The sequence below is a fragment of the Saimiri boliviensis genome, chromosome 2, assembly GCF_048565385.1.
Source record: "Saimiri boliviensis isolate mSaiBol1 chromosome 2, mSaiBol1.pri, whole genome shotgun sequence".
Classification (NCBI taxonomy): Eukaryota; Metazoa; Chordata; class Mammalia; order Primates; family Cebidae; genus Saimiri; species Saimiri boliviensis.
This window is the reverse complement of record NC_133450.1, coordinates 28,275,883-28,286,648: the sequence shown is the minus strand read 5'-3', so window position 1 is coordinate 28,286,648 and position 10,766 is coordinate 28,275,883.

Here is a 10,766-nt window from a genome sequence, read left to right as displayed (position 1 = left end):
TGCTGATCTAGGGGTAGCACTTGTGGACTCGCCCCCAGTTGCTCTCAGAGAAAGCTGACAGCCAAACCCCCAGGCCACTCAGGTACTTTAATACTTCAGTAACACAATGAGGGGAGAAAGGCAACGGGCATAGGAAACCCTTCTTAAGAGAGCTTTCTCCTTGAGACCATGCTTGGCTTAGTCCCAAAGGAGAAACTTCCAAGAACCAGAAACTAAGTTTTTGTACATGGATCTCAAAGAAGAAGTCCTTCTTTTTGGCTTGGCTTTATTCTTTTGGAAACCCTGTGAAAAACGTAAGGAAGAGATCACCAATCAGTCAAACTACACCAGGAAATGCCTTTATTCAGTCCCTACACTCACATGCAGCCCTGGGGTTAGGCGCCTCCATGTTTGATCTCATTTTAGTCCTTACGGTGACCCTACACAGTAGGAATCACTATCTTCCCTTTACCAAAGTGGGTAATGAGTCTCAGAGAAGAAGCTGTGACCCTAGGATTTAAATCTAGCACTCTTTCCACCACCTCAGGCTGCCTATGTCATATGACTTTTATGAGTCTCAGTTTCCTAGATGAAAATTAAGGGTCCTGGTCAACAGGGTGAAAGGAAAAAAAAAAAAAGAATATTAGGGTGTTGTAATTGGCCAATGTTCATTCAAACTCCATGATTCTACAAATATTATTCTCTGCCATTAAAAAATGGAATCGAAGCATAGAAATAATCTTTGTTTAGAGTCACAGAAGAAGTCAGGGGTAGGCGAGCCCTGCTTGCCCCATTTTTGCCTAGTGTTCCATTATTGGAACACTAAGCTTATGGGAGTTATTTATATCCTACTGCTCAAGGTCATTGCCAAGCTCTGATTTTTCACACACGAAAAATTGCAACGGCCAGCATAAATGGGTTAAAACCGGGTCTCTGGGCTCTCTTCTCATCATTTGAGCAGTGGACAGTTGGAGAGGCTCCTGGTATTAGAGAATTACGGATTCATACAACACATCCTTCAGTGCCTTTGTTTATTTAGCATCCAGGCAGTCTTACTGCCAGCAGCTTGTCCCTTGAAAAATGTTTCAGCCTCGCCTCCTGGGCAAGCAGCAGCCTGAGACTGCAAGCCAGGCTGGGATTTAGAAGCCACAGCTGGACATCTTGCTGGGGGAGGGCCAAGCCATAGCATCCAAGAGCTGCCTTCCTGAGTCCTTACTATGTGGTAAGCACTGTTCCAATGGGCAGCAACTCATTATGCCTTCATGACACTCCTGTGGATTGGGTATTATCATACACACTCCATTTTAATGATGACGGAATTGAGCATGGAGAGGTTAAGTAACTTGCCCAAGGCCACACAGCTAGTAAGCATTGGAGACAGGACGCACTCAGAGATACGACGCACGCAGAGGCAGTCGAGTTCCAGAGTCCACATTCCTTACCACTGTGTTCTACTGCCTTGCATGATATATTAATCTTTTTTGTTTATTTGTTTTTGTTGTTTTGAGACAGAATTTCACTCTTGTTGCCCAGGCTGGAGTGCAATAGCACAATCTCGTCTCACCACAACCTCCGCCTCCCAGGTTTAAGCGATTCTCCTGCCTCAGCCTCCTGAGTAGCTGGGATTACAGGCATGTGCCACCACGTTCGGTTAATTTTGTATTTTTAGTAGAGACGGGGTTTCTCCATGTTGGTCAGGCTGGTCTCGAACTCCTGACCTCAGGTGATCCACCCACCTCGGCCTCCCAAAGTGTTGGAATTACAGGCGTGAACCACTGCGCCCAGCCAATACATTAATCTTAAAAGGCCAGACATATAAAAACCGTGTAAATGGTCCATCTGAGACACCAACAGGGCCAGCGGGTCTGGAAGAATTATGGCTGGGCAGTGAAGTCTGAAGAGATCCTCTCTAGCTCGGAAACTCTGACCTGTGGGAAGAAGGAAAGGTACAAGGAATTTCTTTGCCCCAAAACAAGTTACTAGGAAGATTTTTTATTCTCTTTTTTTCCCCCTAACTTTTTAAAGTTTATTTTTTATAGAGACAGCGTCTTGCTGTGTTCCCTAGGTTGGTCTCCCGACTCCTGGCCTCAAATGATTCTCCCACCTTGACTTCCAAAGTGCTGGGATTACAGGTGTGAGCCACTTTGCCAGGCCATGTAGGAAGGCTTTTTAAAGGGTTACCTGCCCCTGTGCCAGTGGAGTGGGATAGTCCCAGGGCACCAAGCTGATTTGATTAAGAGTTTCTGACACGCCGGGCGCAGTGGCTCAAGCCTGTCATCCCAGCACTTTGGGAGGCCGAGGCGGGTGGTTCACGAGGTCGAGAGATCGAGACCATCCTGGTCAACATGGTGAAACCCCGTCTCTACTAAAAATACAAAAAATTAGCTGGGCATGGTGGCGCGTGCCTGTAATCCCAGCTACTCAGGAGGCTGAGGCAGGAGAATTGCCTGAGCCCAGGAGGCGGAGGTTGCGGTGAGCCGAGATCGCGCCATTGCACTCCAGCCTGGGTAGCAAGAGCGAAACTCCGTCTCAAAAAAAAAAAAAAAAAAGAGTTTCTGACAAATAGAGGAAGGCTGGTTCCAGTGGTTTTTATTTATTTTATTATAATGTTTTATTATAATGTTTTATTTATCTTATTATAATGTTTTAGTTTTTCTTTTCAAGTTTCCAGCGATCACACGGTTTTTCTGCCTGACTCTTAACACCCCTCAATACTCCTTTTTATGCTCATAATTATTTAGTTAATTAGCTAATTATTCATCCACCTAAGGACCAGGCCAGTCTGCCTCATCATTTCAGTATGCTGTGAGCCCTGCATATAGAAATAATCAAATATTTGTTAATGAATGAATGACTGAATGAAGGAATGAATAAAAATCCAACTCTGGTGTGAAATACACTCTCAGTCAGAGCTCTTGGGGAAGGAACGTACAGGGGAGGGCGCAAACATAACAAGCTGGCATTTGAGGAAGTATTTGAAAGGAAAGGCAGGCTTTAAAAAGGAGGAAGGAGAGGATTAGGGAGGTGTATTTAAGAGATAGAGAAATGCTGGCAGGAGGAGGAGGGTGGGGGAATTGTGGGCACAAAACCTGAAAGGGAGCCTGTGAACCCGGCCAGGGCTACCAAAGAAGCCCTTGTCCCCAGGTCTCCTTCCAGAGGCCTTCTGACCCCCTCTGTGCCTACCTCCCACTCCAGCTCACCCCTGAGGCCAGCGCAGAGATGTCTCCTCTTACAGGAGGGCATTCTAATTGCAAACATCCTATCCTTGTTTTTCAGGGACAGCCGATTCCTCCAGTTCCGAGTGGGGATGCCTTTTCTGGTCTATGGGGACCTATTCTGGTCTCTAGGGGTGAGTTTCCAGGAGCCCCAGGGACTGAGCAGGGAGAGCTGCTCTCTGGAAGGTACACTTTAGCTGACTTAGGGTGGTATGCTCAGACCTGCCGGTGTCAAACCCTGGCCCGGATTGCCTGGAGCTGGAAGAGTCTTCCAAGAAGTGAAAATCTCACCCCTCCCCCGCCAAGGCCTACACAACAGACCAGTCATAGGAACCCCGTCGGCTCCTTCCCACACCTCTCTCTACCACACCACCAAATTGTTGAGTGTAAGAGGAAACACCATCTCCCGCAGAAAACCTAAGGGGACTTTTTTTTCCCCGTCAATGAACATTTGCTGAAATAACTGTTTATTGGTGGGTTTTTTTTGTTTTTTTTTTTTTGTTTTGTTTTGTTTTTTTTTTTTGAGGCAGAGTTTCGCTCTTGTTACCCAGGCTGGAGTGCAATGGCGCGATCTCGGCTCACCGCAACCTCCGCCTCCTGGGCTCAGGCAATTCTCCTGCCTCAGCCTCCTGAGTAGCTGGGATTATAGGCACGCGCCACCACGCCCAGCTAGTTTTTTGTATTTTTAGTAGAGACGGGGTTTCACTATGTTGACCAGGATGGTCTCGATCTCTTGACCTCGTGATCCACCCGCCTCAGCCGCCCAAAGTGCTGGGATTACAGGCTTGAGCCACCGCGCCCAGCCTTGGTGGTTGTTTTAAATCACATAACAGAAAAAGAGTCCTGAGAATTATTTCCACCGGAACTTTTGTTCAGTGAGATCTATGTCATCAACGGGGACCTCAATTTCCTCAGTAAAATATGGCCTCTTCCTCGCTTTCTTATTCTACAAGTTCGTGCTGCGTAAGGTGTGATTGATAACTACATCTCTGCTCAACAAGCACCTGGTCAACAAGTATTCTTTGAGTGCCAAGAGCCCAGACTACTTTCAATATTATCAGGGATACAAAAGAAATTATTTCCTTACTTTTTTATTTAAGTAAATGCAATCATATATTTAAGCATCCCATTGAGTGCCAAACATAAGCTCAGCATGTGGTAGGTGCTATAGGAGTTAAAAAAAAATGTTAAGATACTGTCCTTACTGGTAACTTTAAGCATGTTGGAATGATAATGCATATGTGAAATAAGGAGAAAAATCTTAAATGGTATATGATTAGATGTTAGAAGGGAAATGCCACTTAAGGTCAGAAGAGGGAGAAATCACTGTGGGTTTGACTGATCTGAGAAGGTGACATAGCAGGGGGATTTGAGTTGACTGAACCAAAATATTGATGATGATGGTGGTGGTGGTGGTGATGAATATAGCCAAATGTATTGGGCTCATAGCATGTAGCATGGGCTCTAATATAGGCATCATTGTTGTCCTCATTTAACTGTTGAGGAAACTGAGGCCAAAACTTTTTTTTTTTTTTTTGAGATAGCTGCCCAGGTTGGAGTGTAATGGCGCGATCTCGTCTCACTGCAACCTTCGTTTCCTGGGTTCAAGCTATTCTTCTGCCTCAGCCTCACTAGTAGGTGGGATTACAGACACCTGCCACCATGCCCAGGCTTTTTTTTTTTTTTTTTTTTTTTTTGTATTTTTATTTATTTATTTATTTATTTGTATTTTTAGTAGAGACAGGGTTTACCCATGTTGGTCAGGCTGGTCTCAAACTCCTGACCTCAAGTGATCCACACGCCTTGGCTTCCCAAAGTGCTGGGATTACAGGTGTGAGCCACTGCACCCTTATGGAAGAATCTGACCAACCTGTATAGCAACACCTTCTGGGAGTGGGAGGCAGGGACGGAGAAGAAAGAAATAAGTGAAGAAGGGTCTTCGATTTTCCTAGAAGCAGCGTTGTGTGAGTGCTAAGTGAAAACATCTTTGTAGTATAATATCTAATGCCTATATTTTCAGATTAAACCTTCTCTTAAAAACAACTTGAGGCCTCTCTAGATTGTACATTTTTATAGCTATAATGTACTCTTTTAGATCTGAGCAAATACCACAAACTCATCTCGGATCTTATCTCTGACAACCTGGTTTGACTTTCATGATAGTTGGGAAGCCTGTGGTAAAGGAGAGGGGATTGGAGGAGACTTGCGATTTTGTGACTGTGCCTTTCTTTCTTTGATCTTCTGGGATACTTCTTGTCTCCTAACTTCTTTATCTCTCAAGACTGAGGTCTAGACTAGCTTTGTTTATTTATTTAAAGGACAGGGTCTTACTCTGTAGCCCAGGCTGGAGTGCAGTGGTGCAATTATAGCTCACTTCAGCCTCAAACTCCTGGGCTCAGATGATCCTCCTGTCTCAGCTTCCCAAGTAGTTGCAACTATAGGTGTGTGCCACCACATCTGGCTTTATTATTATTATTATTATTATTATTTTTTTTTTGAGACGGAGTTTCACTCTTGTTACCCAGGCTGGAGTGCAATGGCGCGATCTCGGCTCACCGCAACCTCCACCTCCTGGGTTCAAGCAATTCTCCTGCCTCAGCCTCCTGAGTAGCTGGGATTACAGGTATGTGCCACCATGCCCAGCTGATTTTTTGTATTTTTAGTAGAGACGGGGTTTCACCATGTTGACCAGGATGGTCTCGATCTCTTGACCTCGTGATCCACCCGCCTCGGCCTCCCAAAGTGCTGGGATTACAGGCGTGAGCCACCGCGCCCGGCTATTATTATTTTTTTTTTGAGACAGGGTCTCACTCTGTCATCCAGGCTGGAGTGCCACAATCTTGGTTGATTCCACCTCCTGGGTTCAAGTGATTCACCTACCTTAGCCTCCCCAGAAGCTGGGATTACAGGCATGCACCACCACATCCAGCTAATTTTTGTATTTTTTTGGTAGGGCTGAGGTTTCACCATGTTGGCCAGGCTGGTCTCAAATTCCTGACCTCAGGTGATCCACCTGCCTAGGCCTCCCAAAGTGCTGGGATTACAAGCGTGAGCCACTGTTCCCAGCCATGCTGGGCTATTTTTATTTTTGTAAAAATGGAATCTCGCTATTATGCCCAGGCTTGCCTTAATATCCTGGCCTCATTGATTCTTCCACCTTCCACTTCTCTCGAAGTGCTAGGGTTACAGGCATGACTCACCGTGCCTGGCCTTGCTCATTCATTCATTTATTAACTCAACACTTATTTGTTAATCACCTATGATTTAAAATTTAATATGACTAAAACATCATCTTTCATCTAAAAAGTCTGAACAGGATTTATGATCCTGGTGTCCACTTCAGGAACCCCCTATATAAGGATGATCTACACAATGACATCCTCAACCTGGGCCTTTTATCCTCTCGCCATGTGTCTTCAGGACATATTTTAAAACATAATATTCTGGAAGCAGAATGCATGTGCCTCAGGTTTTCCCTAAATCACTGATGTCCTCATCTGCCCATTTTTTGATGAATATTATTCATCTTCTTGGGCCTCTAGTCTGTCATCCTTTATGGGCAGGGATGATCTCTTCCTTTGTGCTTGGCCTCCTCAAATAGTGTGGCACGTGGTGCATGGCTCATAGCAAACTTCAAACAAGATTGTCTGACTGAGTCATTTAAATGACTAACTGAATCCTGAGCGGTGAGAAGTCAGCTCAGTACAGTTCTGTATTTAGTCTCACAGAGGTTGAGTGGCATATGATAGATGAGGCAAGAATAGTAACCCGATAATGTTCCATGGTGTCAGTTCAGCACTCCTTTATAAGCTTGACTTTGGGTCATTTTATTCATGTATTCTTCAGCATTCTTTTAGTGGCCATGGTCAGAAAACCTGACTCAAACCACCTTAGCCAGAAAGAGAAAGGCGCTATATTAACTCCAACACTGTGAAGTTCAAAGACCAATTCAGCGTGTTTTCATGGCATATTAGAGCTTCAGGGACTCAAATGATAATCTCATGTCTATATTTTTTTCCATGTCTTGGCTCTCTTCTCCTCTCTGTGATGGCTTCCTTCTCAGGCTTTTGTCACATGACAGAAAAAAAATGGCCATTAACAGCCACAAACGACCTTCATACACTGGTGTTTTAAAGGAAAGGAACCCCTCTCTTCCTTGGCATTTAGATGTCAAATCTCAAATAACACTCTGATTGGCCCTGTTTGAGTCATGTGCTCATCCCTGAACCAATCACTGTGGCTTTGGATACGGACTAGTCTAATTGGCCAATTCAGGTAACACACCTCACTTCTGGGTGGGGGCAATAAGCCCCTTCCAGGGCCACAGGGAGGAGGGAGAGAAGTGAAGTGGTTCTTCAAAGAAAGGAATGCTGACATACATCCACTACATTCCCCCTCTCCTTAACTCCACCTGCCCCAGCATTTTTTTTTTTTTAATTGCGTTTTAGGTTTTGGGGTAGATGTGAAGAACATGCAAGACTGTTGCATAGGTACACACGTGGCAGTGTGATTTGCTGCCTTCCTCCCCTTCACCTATATCTGGCATTTCTCCCCATGCTATCTCTCCCCAACTCCCCACCCCCCACTGTCCCTCCCCTATTTCCCCACAACGGACCCCAGTGTGTGGTGCTCCCCTCCCTGTGTTCATCTGTTCTCATTGTTCAACACCCCACCTATGAGTGAGAACATGCACTGTTTGATTTTCTGCTCTTGTGTCAGTTTGCTGAGAATGATGGTTTCCAGGTTCATCCACGTCCCTACAAAGGACACGAACTCATCGTTTTTGATGGTTGCATAATATTCCATGGTGTATATGTGCCACATTTTCCCTCTCCAATCTATCATCGATGGGCATTTGGGTTGGTTCCAGGTCTTTGCCATTGTAAACTGTGCTGCAATGAACATTCGTGTGCATGTGTCCTTATAGCAGAATGATTTATAATCCTTTGGATATATACCCAGTAATGGGATTGCTGCCCCAGCATTTTTTTTTTTTTAAGAGATGGGGTCTCACTATGTTGCCCAGGCTGCTCTTAAACTCCTGAGCTCCAGCAATCTTCCTGTCCTCCTGCTTCAGCTTCCCAAAGAGCTGAGATTACAGGCATAAGCCACCACCACACCTGGCTTTTTTTTTTTTTTTTTTTTCTTTTTTTTTTTGAGACAGGATCTCACTCTGTTGCCTAGGCTGGAGTGCTGTGGAGTGGTCACAGCCCACTGTAACTTCAGACTCCTGGGCTCAAGTCGTCTTCCTGCCTTAGCTTCCCAAATAGCTGGGACTATGGGCACATGTCACCATGCTCCCCACCTTTCTTTTTTAATAAGTTTTTTTTTTGTAGAGATGGGGTGTTGCTATGTTTCCTAGGCTGGCTTTCTACTTTGGCCAGCCAAAGTGCTAGATACAAGTGTGAGCCACTGCACCCAGCTTGCCCCAGCATTTTAACCAGAGAAGTTACCATTTCTTCATCCTCCAAAAACCTTATCGTGTTAGGAGATTGAGGAGAAGATGCTAGGCTTTTCCAAGAGATGGCTACATTTCTACAGATGCTGATTTATTCTTCAACCTTTAGACGTATCACATTCTCATTGGTGGTTATGGGAAGAGAAGCCTTCACATTCCTAGCTCACAAGTTTTCTTCTCAAATGTTTTACTCTTGAATATTTATATAGACACACACACATCTATATGTATGTATATTCACATATATATTTTTCAAAATGTTAAATCAGACAGCCCCTTGCCTCCCTTCCCAAGTCACTACCACTCCAGGGAAGAGCTTGTTTCTCCTGGTGGGTGTTTGATTGATCAAGGGAAGAACAACAGGAAGAAATCACCATAAACAGGTTTATGTAATTTGCAGACTACAATAACAGCTAGTTTCAACTTCTTGTTTGATTTCATGATACCAGCCTGCCTTTCATCTGAAGAATTCTGCATGGCATAAGTTTTTGTTTTAAGCAGAGCAAAACGTTTGTTTTTGAAAACGCTTCGATAACTCCATGGATCACCATGGTCACCTGAAAGACAGATGTTGAGATTGGTTTTATCGATACTAGGACTTGCAAAGTCAAATGCCCCCAAGGGCCAGGCAGGCTGGGTGGAGACTGTGTCAAACTGGATGTTTAAGTCCCATTTCAAAGGGCAGCTTGTAGTGGGCTTTGGCCTATTGCTGCCATAAGGAAATGCATGTGGTGGCAGAGACTGTGTACTATTTTCTGGTTCCTTTCTCCTCCGTGGTCCATGGGAGGACTGAGCTTCCTTGCATCTTTGAAATTAAGAATGGCCATGGGACCTGCTTTGGCCAATGAAACATAAAGTGATGTATGTCACTCCAGGAGGAAGGATTTCACTGCTAGTACTCGGCCTCTCTACTTCTTTTTCTCTGCCATGGTGACCATGAAGGCACTTGGTGATATGAAGATATCAATACTGAGGCATCACCTATAAGACAGCTGCCCTGGAGAATCACCTCAATTTACAGTTGTCTTGTGTGGGTGAGAAGTAGCCTTTCTTTTGTAAAGCCAATGAGTTTGGGGGTACAGCAAAACCTAGCTTATCCTATTACATATGCCCAATGTTGCCTGACTGATACTTTTAAAAGAAAGTTTGAAATCTAGATTTTTTTTGTATGAAATCTTTGATATATTTAAAAAAAAGAATTCTTTTCTACAGTTATTTTTTGAGATGGGGATCTTGTTATGTTGCCTGAGCTAGACTTGAACTCCTGGGCTCAAATGATCCTTCTGCTTAGCTGGGACTACAGGTGAGCACCACCATGCCTGTCTTTTTTTAAAAAATGAATTTAAAGTGGAAGCCAGAAAGGCCGGATTTTCAGCCTGCCAGCTACTCGTTTGCGATGTTGATCTACACAATTTGAGTAGGGAATGGAGAAGCAATCCTGTGTGAACTCCGACAGTGCTTCCAGCCTGTGTGACATCACTAGCTCTTACTCTTGGTCCTGCTATTCATTAGTTTGTAAATTATTTTTCCTAATTAGATGGGAAGTAGGAACAGGTGAGATCATGTCTTAAACTTTGTGTACTTTGAAGGTGCACAATAGATTTTCAGTAAATACTAGGATAAAGACTAGTTGATTGGCTGATTACTCAGAACTATCACTTTCTCCTTTGATTTTGGAGGACCAGGTGTGGGGAATTCATTATTTTACTTCACCATTTCACTTTTCCCCTCTTTGCAAAGAGCATGGGATTCATCAATGTCCGTTAAACTTTAAAATGAAATAGTCCAAATAAGTTAGAGATGCAAAACCTGCTGTATTAATTAGGACTTTTCTAATTGCAAGTAACAGGAAACCCAAACTCTGCCTTGGGTAAGACATAATTTACTGATTCCTATAGCTAAAACCTGCAGAGGTCAGGATGATGTCAGGCGTGACTGCATTCAGGAACTCAGGCAATGCCATTGGAACTTGATCTGTCTTTCTCTCCATGGCTTGGCTCTACTCTTGTTCCCATTAGCTTCACTCTCCGTAGATCCCTTTCATGTGGTGGCTTCTGGCAGTTTCAGGTCCAGCTTCGGGCAGCTTCTCTTTCCAGCAGATGCACAACATTCCC